This window comes from Tupaia chinensis, unplaced genomic scaffold (assembly GCF_000334495.1).
Source record: "Tupaia chinensis unplaced genomic scaffold, TupChi_1.0 Scaffold000660_1, whole genome shotgun sequence".
Lineage (NCBI taxonomy): Eukaryota > Metazoa > Chordata > Mammalia > Scandentia > Tupaiidae > Tupaia > Tupaia belangeri.
The window spans coordinates 57,060-67,809 of record NW_006160182.1 but is presented as its reverse complement, the minus strand read 5'-3'; the positions used below and the strand labels follow the sequence as shown (position 1 = coordinate 67,809).

At 48.1% G+C, this 10,750-nt stretch overlaps 1 long non-coding RNA gene across 2 annotated transcripts in view; it reads right to left on the bottom strand.

Annotated features, from left to right (window-relative positions):
* Positions 1-6: 6 nt before the first annotated feature.
* The window catches only part of LOC102491933 (uncharacterized), a 12,836-nt gene continuing 2,092 nt past the window's right edge, over positions 7-10,750 (bottom strand). For both annotated transcript variants that reach the window (XR_336214.3, XR_336213.2), the window contains 2 exons: positions 10,359-10,511; positions 7-579 (listed from right to left, as the gene is read on the bottom strand). This is a non-coding gene — a long non-coding RNA (uncharacterized LOC102491933). The remainder of the gene's footprint in view (positions 580-10,358; positions 10,512-10,750) is intronic.

Sequence of the window (10,750 nt, the reverse complement as noted above, 5' to 3'; positions counted from 1 at the left end):
CAATCTTATTTAACCCACTGTTGTGTTGGGTCTCTGTTGTGGCAGCTGCACCTATAAACACTGAAAGAATGGCTGTACACATTGGCCAGCTACTGGCATGACAGGCAATACCATCCTGAAGCTCAGGGGGCTGGGACGATGACTTGCAGGCCCGCATGCCGGTGCTACGGTTGTGCTTTAGTGCTGTGCTGGCTGGGCTGGCTCTGCTTCTCTGCACATCTCCAGACAGCCAGGCTGCTCTCTTTCATGTGTGCCCATTCAACTGAAGAGGCAGGAGAAGCCCTTCTCATGGCGAAAGTGGGAGCACAGGACTCACCAGCAGAAGCTCAGGAAGCCTCAGCCAGCCTAGGCTCGGAACAGGCACACTTTCATTTCTGCTTCATTCCATGGGCCAGGCACGTTGCATGAGCAAGCTCAGAGCCAAGGGATGGGAAAGTACATACCAACCACATGCACTATGGCAGTGTATGGATGCAGGAAGGAGTCAGGACTTGGAGCCAACACTTCCATCTGCCCCAGTACGTGATGAGCCCTGGTCTAGAGGTTCACTCAACCTGAGTCCACTCTTTCAGTGGCGACCTGGAAAGACAGCATAGTGAAAGGTGGTGTTACCACTGTGAAGACAACCACAATTCTCTATGAGGTCAGGGGCCCTGACAAGGCAAGAGTTACACCTCCTTCCTCTCGCAGCCCCCACTCCCTCTTCCCAATGCCTAGCACCAAGCCTAGTATTCAGGAATGACTCAGGAATATTACCGGGTGAATTGTAGACTGTTCCTTCATTTTCCCCACATGATTCCTTAGGAAATATAGAAACTTCCTGAATTTTAGCACTTTAGTAATGCTGAGTGTCCACCCCATACTCTGTCATTTAGAGCTGGGACAGATGTGACATCAACCCCCGGACTATTGCCTCCCATAGGCATCTCCAGAAGAAAGGGCTTATACAGGGCTAAACACCAAAACCGATCAGTGGAATTTCATTCTTTTAGAGGCCTTTTGAAACGGGAAAGATTCTCAGCCCCCGAATTCCCCTACGAGGAAAGCTATCTGAAGGCACAAAGGTAGTCACGGATCCACATGGACTGAAGGACAAGTTTGAGGATAGTGAGATGCACCCCCGGAGTCCCCATTGCTCCACAAAGCCCCTTGGCGCTCCTAGCCGGGGGTGGGGGAAGCAACATCAGCCCCAGATGCTCTTTCTTAATTGCTGCCTTTGCTAGGAGACTTTGCTCTTCAAAAGAGAACCACTTAAAAAGAGCTGTGATTAACCCTAAAGAACGCCACTGTCACCACTGAATGTCAGGCATGGGCCATGAGGGTGGAGAGTGTATTTTAGAGTAGTGACTCATGGTATGTTATTTCCCCCAGTCCCCAGTAGGAGCAGATCAGTGCCAAGCTACCCAGGCCCTGTCTGGTCAAAGTGGAGAGGCAGACAACCCAGGGCTGCGTGAGCTGTCTTAGTGAGGACACATGTGGACAGTTTACAGTGTGTCCTCCAGGCTAGGTAAAAGATTACCTTTGTGGATTACAAGAGATTTTTATGCAGCAGTTTTAAAAATGAGAAAGACTGGAGCAAGCGATCTCCAAGACAGATAGGGGTGTTTCATGGAGAAAGTAAGATGTCGTCTGGTGCGTACGCTATGCTACTGTGCGCTGCGTGTTCTCTGCTCAGAACTGCATGGTGCAGTAGCTACTACCCACATATGACTATTTAAGTGTAAAGTTTAATTCATCCAAATTACACAAAGTCAGTTCCCAAGTCACCCTAGCTGTATTTCAAGTGCTGTGTAGTCACACGTGGCTGGTGGCTACCACAGTGTGGGGCACGGCAGACAGCTTTCATCATTACAGCCCTGGTGGACAAAGCTCGTGCAGGAAAGCTCTGGAAGGACACACAAGAAACTGGTAACGGTGGCTGCCTTCTGGGAGAAGGACTGGGAGGCTGTATGTAATATACCCTTCTGCTTTTTACCTTTTTTTTAAAATTTGTTACAGGGCGTGTGTGCTCACTGGAGACAGAGAGAGAGGAAGTGAGAATTTATTCCCCAGGGAGAAAGGCCACACCACAATCCCTTCTCCATTCTCCTCTCGGGATTTTATGGGCTCGTGTGGACATGTGCCTGGCATGTTTTTCGATCTGCCAGGGCGGAGACTTGAAATGTGCCATTGGCCATATGGGATCCAGCCTCCTTAACCACCATGCCACCTAGCTAGCCCTGTAACAGATATTTAAAAAACAAATTAGTGGGCCTGGCAGGTGGCGTGGTGGTTGGGGCGCTGGGGTCTCACGTGGCTGACCACAGTTTGAGTCTCTGACTGGCTGCTGGCTTTCTCACTTTCCCTCTCTCTCTCTGGTCAAATTTAAAAATGATGATTATAAATAAAATTAAATAATGATAAAAAATTCAAAAGCAAATTAGGAATTCCTATATTGAGTCACTGCACTGGGAACAGTGGTTCCTGGCAAATTCCTTCACAGTTGCCTAAAACAATGTAAGCTAATAAATCCCATGATTTTATTTATTTTTTTCATGGCTTAATTATTTTAGCTCTTGCCACCATTTTTCTGCTCTTCTGAGCTCTCAAGCAACAAAGTGAGTTAGTAAACAGCAGAGGAACTCAGCCAGCTGTCACACACTTTTTTTTAATGTGCATGGATTATTATGACTATTTCTCATGAACAAACAACAGCCATAGTTCCTGTTGGTGAGGTCGTTCCTAGGTCTATAACAGAAAAAAGTGTTCTGTAGAATGCCTGGCTTCCGGGGATCAGCAGATGGCGTAATGGTTCCATCACTGGATCCCACGTAGTCGATAATGGTTCAAGTCCCAGACCCAGTGGCTTAAACCTCATGCAGGGCACATGTGAGTACATGCTTGAGATCCCAAGAGGAGAATGCAGGAGAGGGGATTTTGGTGTAGCAATCCCTCTTGGGGGTGATTTCTTGCTTTCTGTCTCTGCAGCAAGTGCACACACCCTATAGCAAAAATATCTCAGAAAAAAAGAAGAAGAAAGGAAAAGAATCCATGACTTCTGAGCACTCTGCCTCCTGAGCAAGTTTGAGAATTGATGTCACGGAGGGAGTAGTGACCCTGCTTAGAAGTAATCTGTATCCAGGACAGTTAAGGTGAAAATGGGGTGAGGGGAACTACACACCCCAAACTGCTCTCAGAGAACAGGCCAAGAGGACAGTCAAAAGAATACACTGCTCAAAAGGCAACCTCTGCAGCAATGATTCCCAGCCTACATGTCCGTAAAGGGCCAGTTACAGGGGCCAGCAGATGGTGTGGTAGTGAAGGTGCTAGGCTCCCATATGGCCAACTGTGATTCAAGCCCTGGACCCAGTGGCTTGGAAATCATGTGCATGTGTGTACGCATGCCCAAAATCCTGAGAGGAGAATGGAGGAGAAGGGGCTGCAACGTGGCCATCTCCCTGGTGGGTAATTTCTCACTTTCCCTCTCTCCAGCAAGTGCACACACTCTATCGCCAAAACAAAGATAAATAAAGCCAGTTACAGCAGGAGGACTTAGAACGCATGAATGTACCAGGCACTGTTTGCAAAGCAGATAAATCTTCTGTCTCCCCCATGACTGTATCACTAAGAGCGATCACACAGTGAGTGTACAGGCATGTTATCTAAATCTTACCGCTAACTGTGAACTACATCTTGTTCTCACCAGTTGGAAGCCACAATAGGTAACTTGCCCAAGTCCAAAAAGATACCAAATTGGTTAGGTCTCTCTGTGTTCCACGTGAAAGAATCCAACTAAACATGCTTTCACAAAAACAACAGACATATCAGCTCCTATCATAGGAAAGCCTCGGGCTTAAGGCTGGCTGTATCCATGGCTCTAACATTCTCCTGTTCCCATTTGTCTGGGCTCTGCTTTCCTCCGTGACGGCTTCAGTCTTAGGAAGACTCATGCCTCATGTCTACAATCAGCCATCGGTGATTCCAAGTGGCTTGGAGAAAAGCCATTCTTCAGAAGGCCTGTGATTGGCCTGCTTAAACCATGGCCTTGGAAGAGGAGACTCCAGCTGGCTAGTCGTAATCATATATTCATCCTGGAGTAGGGCTTTAAACTAGTCACTCAAAGCCAGCAGAATCACAGGGAATGGAAGAGACTCATCCCTGAAGTAAAATAAGATCAAGGTTCTGTTACCAAACGACACGGGAATGAGAAGAACGGAGGACCAGAGACTGACGCTCGACCCTGCTGCAGTGGTACAAGCGGGAGTGGTGTATGATGGCTGGGCTGCATGGAAGGCTCAGGCGTGGTTCCCATCCCAACCTAAACAGGCTGGGCACTGTAGCTTGCACTAATCCGCTCACGTAATCCTCACTACCTGGGAGGCTGGGACAGAACTGTGACATGGTGAGACCTGGTCAAAAATACCTCTCGGGCTGGTTCTGCAGCCTATTGTTTGGAGGTGCTAGATCCCACCTGGCTGACTGTGGTTTGAATCCCGGCCCTGGCAACTTGAAAAACAAACTTGGTGGATGTGCATACATGTCCAAAATATTAACGAGATGGAGAAATGGAGGAAAAGGGGCTGCAGTGTGGCTGTGCCCCACTAGGGGGTGCTTTGTCCCTTTGTCTCTGTTGCTGTGCCTCTGGCACATATGCATGCAATTACAAAAAAAAAGTCTCTTTCTCCCCTCCCACATTCTCTCTCCCTCCTGCATGCAGAGCTTTTTTCTTTTTTTTCTTTTGGAGAGGGTTTTGCTATAGGGTGCGTACACTCACCAGAAAGACAGAGAGAGACAGAGAGACAGAAAGTGAGAAATCACCCCCCCAGGGGGGATGGCCACACCACAATCCCTTCTCCTCCATTCTCCTCTCGGGTTCTTGAGCATGCATGCACACGTGCCCAGCGTGAGTTTAAGCCACCAGGTCCGGGACTTGAACCGCGATCAACTATGTGGGGGTCCAGCAACAGAGCCATTATGCCAACTACTGGTTCCGTCTCTCTCTCTCTTTTAAACAAACAAGAAGAGTGATGCTAGATTGAACTAACCCTTAAGCCTAAAGTCTTAACAATGTTTCACATGTTAATAGTAACATACAAATTCTTTTAAAATCATTTATGTCCTTATGATAATTATGTGTGTGTGTGTGTGTGTGTGTGTGTGTGTATTTCAATGAATAGATTCTAAAGGAATAAGTATTATGAGGCAGTCCAAAAGTCGTTCTTACTTTATTTTTTAATATTAGAAAGGGATTCTTGGGGCTAGCAGGTGGCATGGTGGTTAGGGCACTGGACTCCCACATAGCCTAGTGCAGTCCAGTCTTAGGCCTGGTAGCTTGCTTTCTCACATTCTCTCCTCTCTCTGTCTCTAGTGAGCACACATACCCTATAGCAAATTTTAAAATAATTATTTAAAAAGAAAGAAAGAAAGAAAGAAAAAAAGGAAGGAAGGAAGGAAGGAAGGAAGGAAGGAAGGAAGGAAGGAAGGAAAGGAAGGAAGAAAGAAAGAAAGAAAGAAAGAAAGAAAGAAAGAAAGAAAGAAAGAAAGAAAGAAAGAAAGAGATTCTTAACTGAAAAAGAATTTGTTGTAGTAAAGAGAGGGTATGTTAAGCAAGAAGAGAAGGAAGCCAGGAAATAGAGGCCCCAACCCAGGAAGTCGTAGGGGAAGTTCCAGGATGACAGCTGTGTGACAGGCCTTGGAGGTAACTAGAGCACACAGAGGACAAAGCTCAGAGGGAGGGCTCTGAGGCGACTGGCACCAACAGCCGCACCAGAGCATGGGAGGAGAACGCAGGGTATGGTAGTGGCAGATAGTACTGAAGGAAAAGGAGAGGATGTCGAACACCCCCAGGGGAACTGACATCACCTGGCCATTACTGAGCTGTGTGGTGAGCAATGTTTATGCAGGCACAACTGGGGAAACACTATTACTTTACGTGAAGTAGTGACATACGTAACTAAAGTCCAGTCTATTCTCCAGGGAATTCCTTTTGGGGAAGCCTGTGGTATGGTGGTAAAGTTGACTGGAACCCACTGAACCATGCTGCCTCTCCAACTGGAATGAGAAAGAGCTAGGCGAGAATTCTGCTTCTATCATTTAATAGTTGCATGGCCTTGGGCCCCCAAGTCACTTGACCTGACTTAAACTTCTTTTTTTTTTTGAGGGATTTTTCTGTTATCGGGCATGTGTGCCTGCCAGAGAGACAGAGACAGAGAGACAGTGAGAAATCACCCCCTGGGGAGGAGGGACACACCACAATCCCTTCTCTGCCATTCTCTTCTCAGGATTTTGGGCACACACTCACAGGCACCCAGTGTGAGTGTTAAGTCACCAAGTCCAGGACTCAAACTGCGGTCGATTATGTGGGAGTTGAGCAACGCAACCATTACACCATCTGCTGGTCCACCAAGGCTCATTTTTAATCTGTACAAGAGGTTATATGATAATGGCTACCTACCTTCTGGGTAGTTGGTAAGAAACATAAGGCAAATTACAGATACCTACCTACAAACAAAATGATTTTCCATTTTCTATATTAATTCCCTAGTCACTCATCTCTTAGGTTAGGCCTGGAGGACAGATTCAATGATTGAAAACGGAAAGTAACTTCCAAGAGGAGTTCTATTTTAAAAAATGTTACTCAATTTTCTTAAATTTGCTCTGAAAACGGAAAGTAACTTCCAAGAGGAGTTCTTTTTTTAAAAATGTTATTCAGTTTTCTTAAATTTGCTCGAGGGTGCATTCACACACTGGAGAGCAACCCCGGGGTGGGGGTGGGGGCTGGCCATGCCACAATCCCTTCTCCTCCATACTCCTCGTGGCATTTTGTGTGCACACACACACACACACACACAAACACACACATGCCTGGTGTGTTTTTCAAGCTGCCAAGACTGGGACTCGAACCTTATAGTCCGCCATGTGGAATCCAGCCAACTTTGCCACCATGCCACTAGCTGGCCCCAGAGGAATTCTTCAGGACAGAGATTCTCACATTTTATTATGTTTCAGGGTCATCTATAGTGAGGGCAGGGACAGGAAGGGTGTGGTCAAGCTCAAACTCTTAGACCCCATTCTGGAGTGACTTTTTTGTTTTTAGAGAGAGATTTTTGCCATGGGGCATGGGCCAGAGAAACAGAGAGAGACCGAAAGCAAGAAATAAATCCCCAGAGAGGAATGCCCATGTCACAATCCCTTATCCTCCACTTTCCCTTTGGGATTTTGGGCATGCACGCACACATGCCTGGTGTAAGTTTCAAGTTGCCAGGTCCGAGACTCATACTGCAGGCAGCCACGTGGGAGTACAGTGATGTAACCTCTATGCCACCTGCTGGCCCTTGGAATGACTTTTTAGGTCTATGCTAGAGCTCAGGAATCTACATTGGATCTGTCCCTACGGCATCCTGAGGCCTGCAATTCTCTTATCTGGTTTTAAGTAATTCTGGATAGTGCTCTAAATCTTTTGTTTTTGTATTTTTAATTTAACATAGGGTACATGCTCAAAGAGAGACAGAGCGCACCCCCTTTTCCTCCATTTGCCTCTCAGGATTTGGGGAGACACATGTACATGGGTCTGGGACTCGATCTACACTGTCAACCATGTGGGATCTAGTCGCCTTAATCACCATACCACAGGCTGAGCCTAGATCCTCCTTTTTCTCCTTGTCCGTCTATCTTGCTCTCCCTTTCCCATCTGGCCACCTCCTCTTAATCTTTCTTCGTCTCACTTCCTAGCTTCCTCCTCATTTCTTGGTGCAGCCTGAGCCCAGCCTGCTGGCCACCCATCCTTTCCTCTGTGATGAAAACCCCTTCTTCCATCACCTGGAAGGCTCAGGTCAAAAGTTGCCTCTTCCAGGCTGGCTCTCAAGCCCTCCTCTCTGGTCCCACAGCACTTTACTGGCAACTTTATTATTGTTCAAGTCATGCAATAATGTTTTTGTTTTCTACCTGGAGTCTATGAGGGGAATTCCAAAAGGTCACAGTGGTGGGCCAGCAGGTGGCATAGTGGTGAAAGTTGCTGGAATCCCACATGGCCAACTGCAGTTCGAGTCCCAGACCCTGGCAGCTTGCTTTCTCACTTTCTCTCTCTCTCTCTCTCTGGTCAAATATAAATAAATAAATAAATAAAGTTAAATAAAAATAATTATTTTTTAAAAAAAGAAAAGTTCAGAGTGGAGTCCAAATGGTGGGACTCTGAGTTCCAGGGGGCATGTGTGTGCCTATCATGAGTGAAGGGCACATGCAGGTGCCCCCGATCTGGGGCTGGCTGAAGCTGAGTGGATCAGTGTCAAGACCCACTTGGGCTGCTATCTGTCTTTCTCTTTCTTGCTCGTGGAAGAAAAAAAAACTTAATCAAGTTAAATATGTAAGTTCATTTTGATACAAAAAAGCAGCTGAAATCCATGCACGGTTTCTTCATAATACACATTCCCCACAAACTTTGTGAAGACCCCTGATACTTTTTCTTTTTGGAGAGGTTTTTCCTATAGGGTGCATGCGCTCACCAGAAAGACAGAGACAGAGAGACAGAAAGCGAGAAATCACCCCCAGGGGGGATGGCCAGGCCACAATCCCTTCTCCTCCAGTCTCCTCTCGGGATCTTGGGTACGCACACACAGGCACCCGGTGGGAGTTTAAGCCACCGGGACTGGGACTTGACCCGCAGTCCACTACATGGGAGTCCAGCAACATAGCCATTAAGCCAACTGCTGGTCTCAAGCCCTCATACTTGGTGTGCCCCTGGTCCACGTATCAAATTTTTAGTGGAAAGACACACTGTGTATGTGCACGTCCTCCTCCTCCCCCATACCTCACTCCATCCCAGGATCTATGGCTTTATGCCGTGTCACGAGGCATCCAGAGCAAGGTAAGAAGAGGTGTGCAAGCCGGCAGACTTCAGAGAGGCTGGGAGGCCTGGGCAGTAAGAGACAAGGAGACTGGCTCCTGAAAAGCAGGCAAGAGTTTACTTCAGCCAGTTCTCTACAGCTTCGCTGGACAGTGCTGAGTGACGTCATGTGCTTGATTTAGGGGGATGACACGCCTGTATAAAGCCACCAGTGCTCTGCGGTGCCAAGTATAACCAGAAATACCTTCTTTTTGCCAAGATAATTGGCAAAAAGAAAACCCCTTACTTTCCATCTTGTTTAAAATGAGTTCAGCACCAACAGAATAGTTTTATCTCCTTGCCCTTATTGGTAGTCTCCCTGCTCAACCGTACACTGTACTGAAGACATGCAGATCTATCTAGACTAAAACCGAGAGGTGGAGTTCTCACTCCTGGGGAGAGATTTACTGAAGGGACAGCCCCCATACAATTGGGGCCACATTCTCTCAGCCCCTCCTTTTAAGAATTATTTTATTTATTATACTATTATTTTCTACAGGCCATGTGTGCACACGCGTGCGCGCGCAAGAGAAGGAGAGAGAGAGAGAGCTGCCAGGTCCAGGACTCGAACCTCAGTCAGCCATGTGAGAGTCCAGCACCCTAACCACCTGCCACCTATAGGACCCACCCAATGGCCCCTTTTATATGCTGAACCAGGCCTTGGGACCCAGACCTTTCTGGAGATATGAGGGACATCTTCTTTCCTGGAGAGTCCCAGGGAGCACAAACCCTGGGGCAGAGGTCAGTAGAGCAAGCTTCCAAGAACAGGGCTGTTCCCCACCCATCCCTCTAGGCTCTTTGAACCTTCAGGTAGGTGGGACCAGCAGTGAGCGGAATGGCTATGTCGCTGGACTCCCATGTGGTCAACTGTGGTTTGAGTCCCAGACTCGGCGGCTTAAAATCACTCTGGGCACATGTGCGTGCGTGCGTGCCCAAGATCCCGGGAGGAGAATAGAGGAGAAGGGATTGCGGCGTGGCCATCCCCCCGGGGGATGATTTCTCGCTTTCTATCTCTCTGTCTCTCTCAGTCTTTCTCGGGACCAGCAGTTGGCGTAATGGTTAGGTCGCTGGACTCCCATGTAGTTCAAGTCCTGGACCTGGTGGCTTAAACTCATGCTGGGCCCCTGTGGATGTGTGTCCAAGACCCCAAGAGGAGAATGGAGAAGGGATTGAGGAGTGGCCAAGCCCCCTGGGGGGTGTCTGTCCCTCTGTCTCTGTCTGACTATTGCTCGAGCGCTATAGCAACCCCCCCCCAAAAAAAAAGGCAAGAAAGAGAGACAAATGTCTCTTCTAAGATGGAAAGAAACAACTACAGGGCAAAAAGAGAATAAGCAGGGCCCAGAGCTCCCTGCCCCACAGGGCAGATGGGAAGTTAAAAACAGCAGAGTGCCTGAGGGGACCTCCAGGAGCTCTCTTGGTATTAGGTGTGGTCAAAACGGGTACGTTTGTCTGAAGGCGCCAGGATGTAGGCTCCATTATGGGCCCAGGTTCTGCTCACCAGGATGCGCTGGTGTCCTCAAGGAGGCAGACAGGCGAGGCCTTGCAGGTCCTTCTCAGATGTCAGCATGCCAGGGCCACCTTCTACAGAGAGAGGCCAAGTGACAGCCCCAGTGTCGCCGTGATGCTGCTGAGGTCCAGCGAAGTCAGGAACCTAGAAGTCAGGATCGCGTCTGACCCAGGCCTGAGACAGAATACTACCCGGTGCGCCAGGCTGGGGAGTGATTTCTCGCTTTCTGTCTCTCTCTGTCTTTCTGGCGAGCGCACACGCCCTAAAGTGAAAAACACTCAAAAAAAAAAAAAAAAAAGAAGAAGAACCTTCAGGTAGGTACCTCTCTCTGCACTACAACACCCACACCCACCCCTGCTTCTCCCCCCCCCCTCAACCCCCCG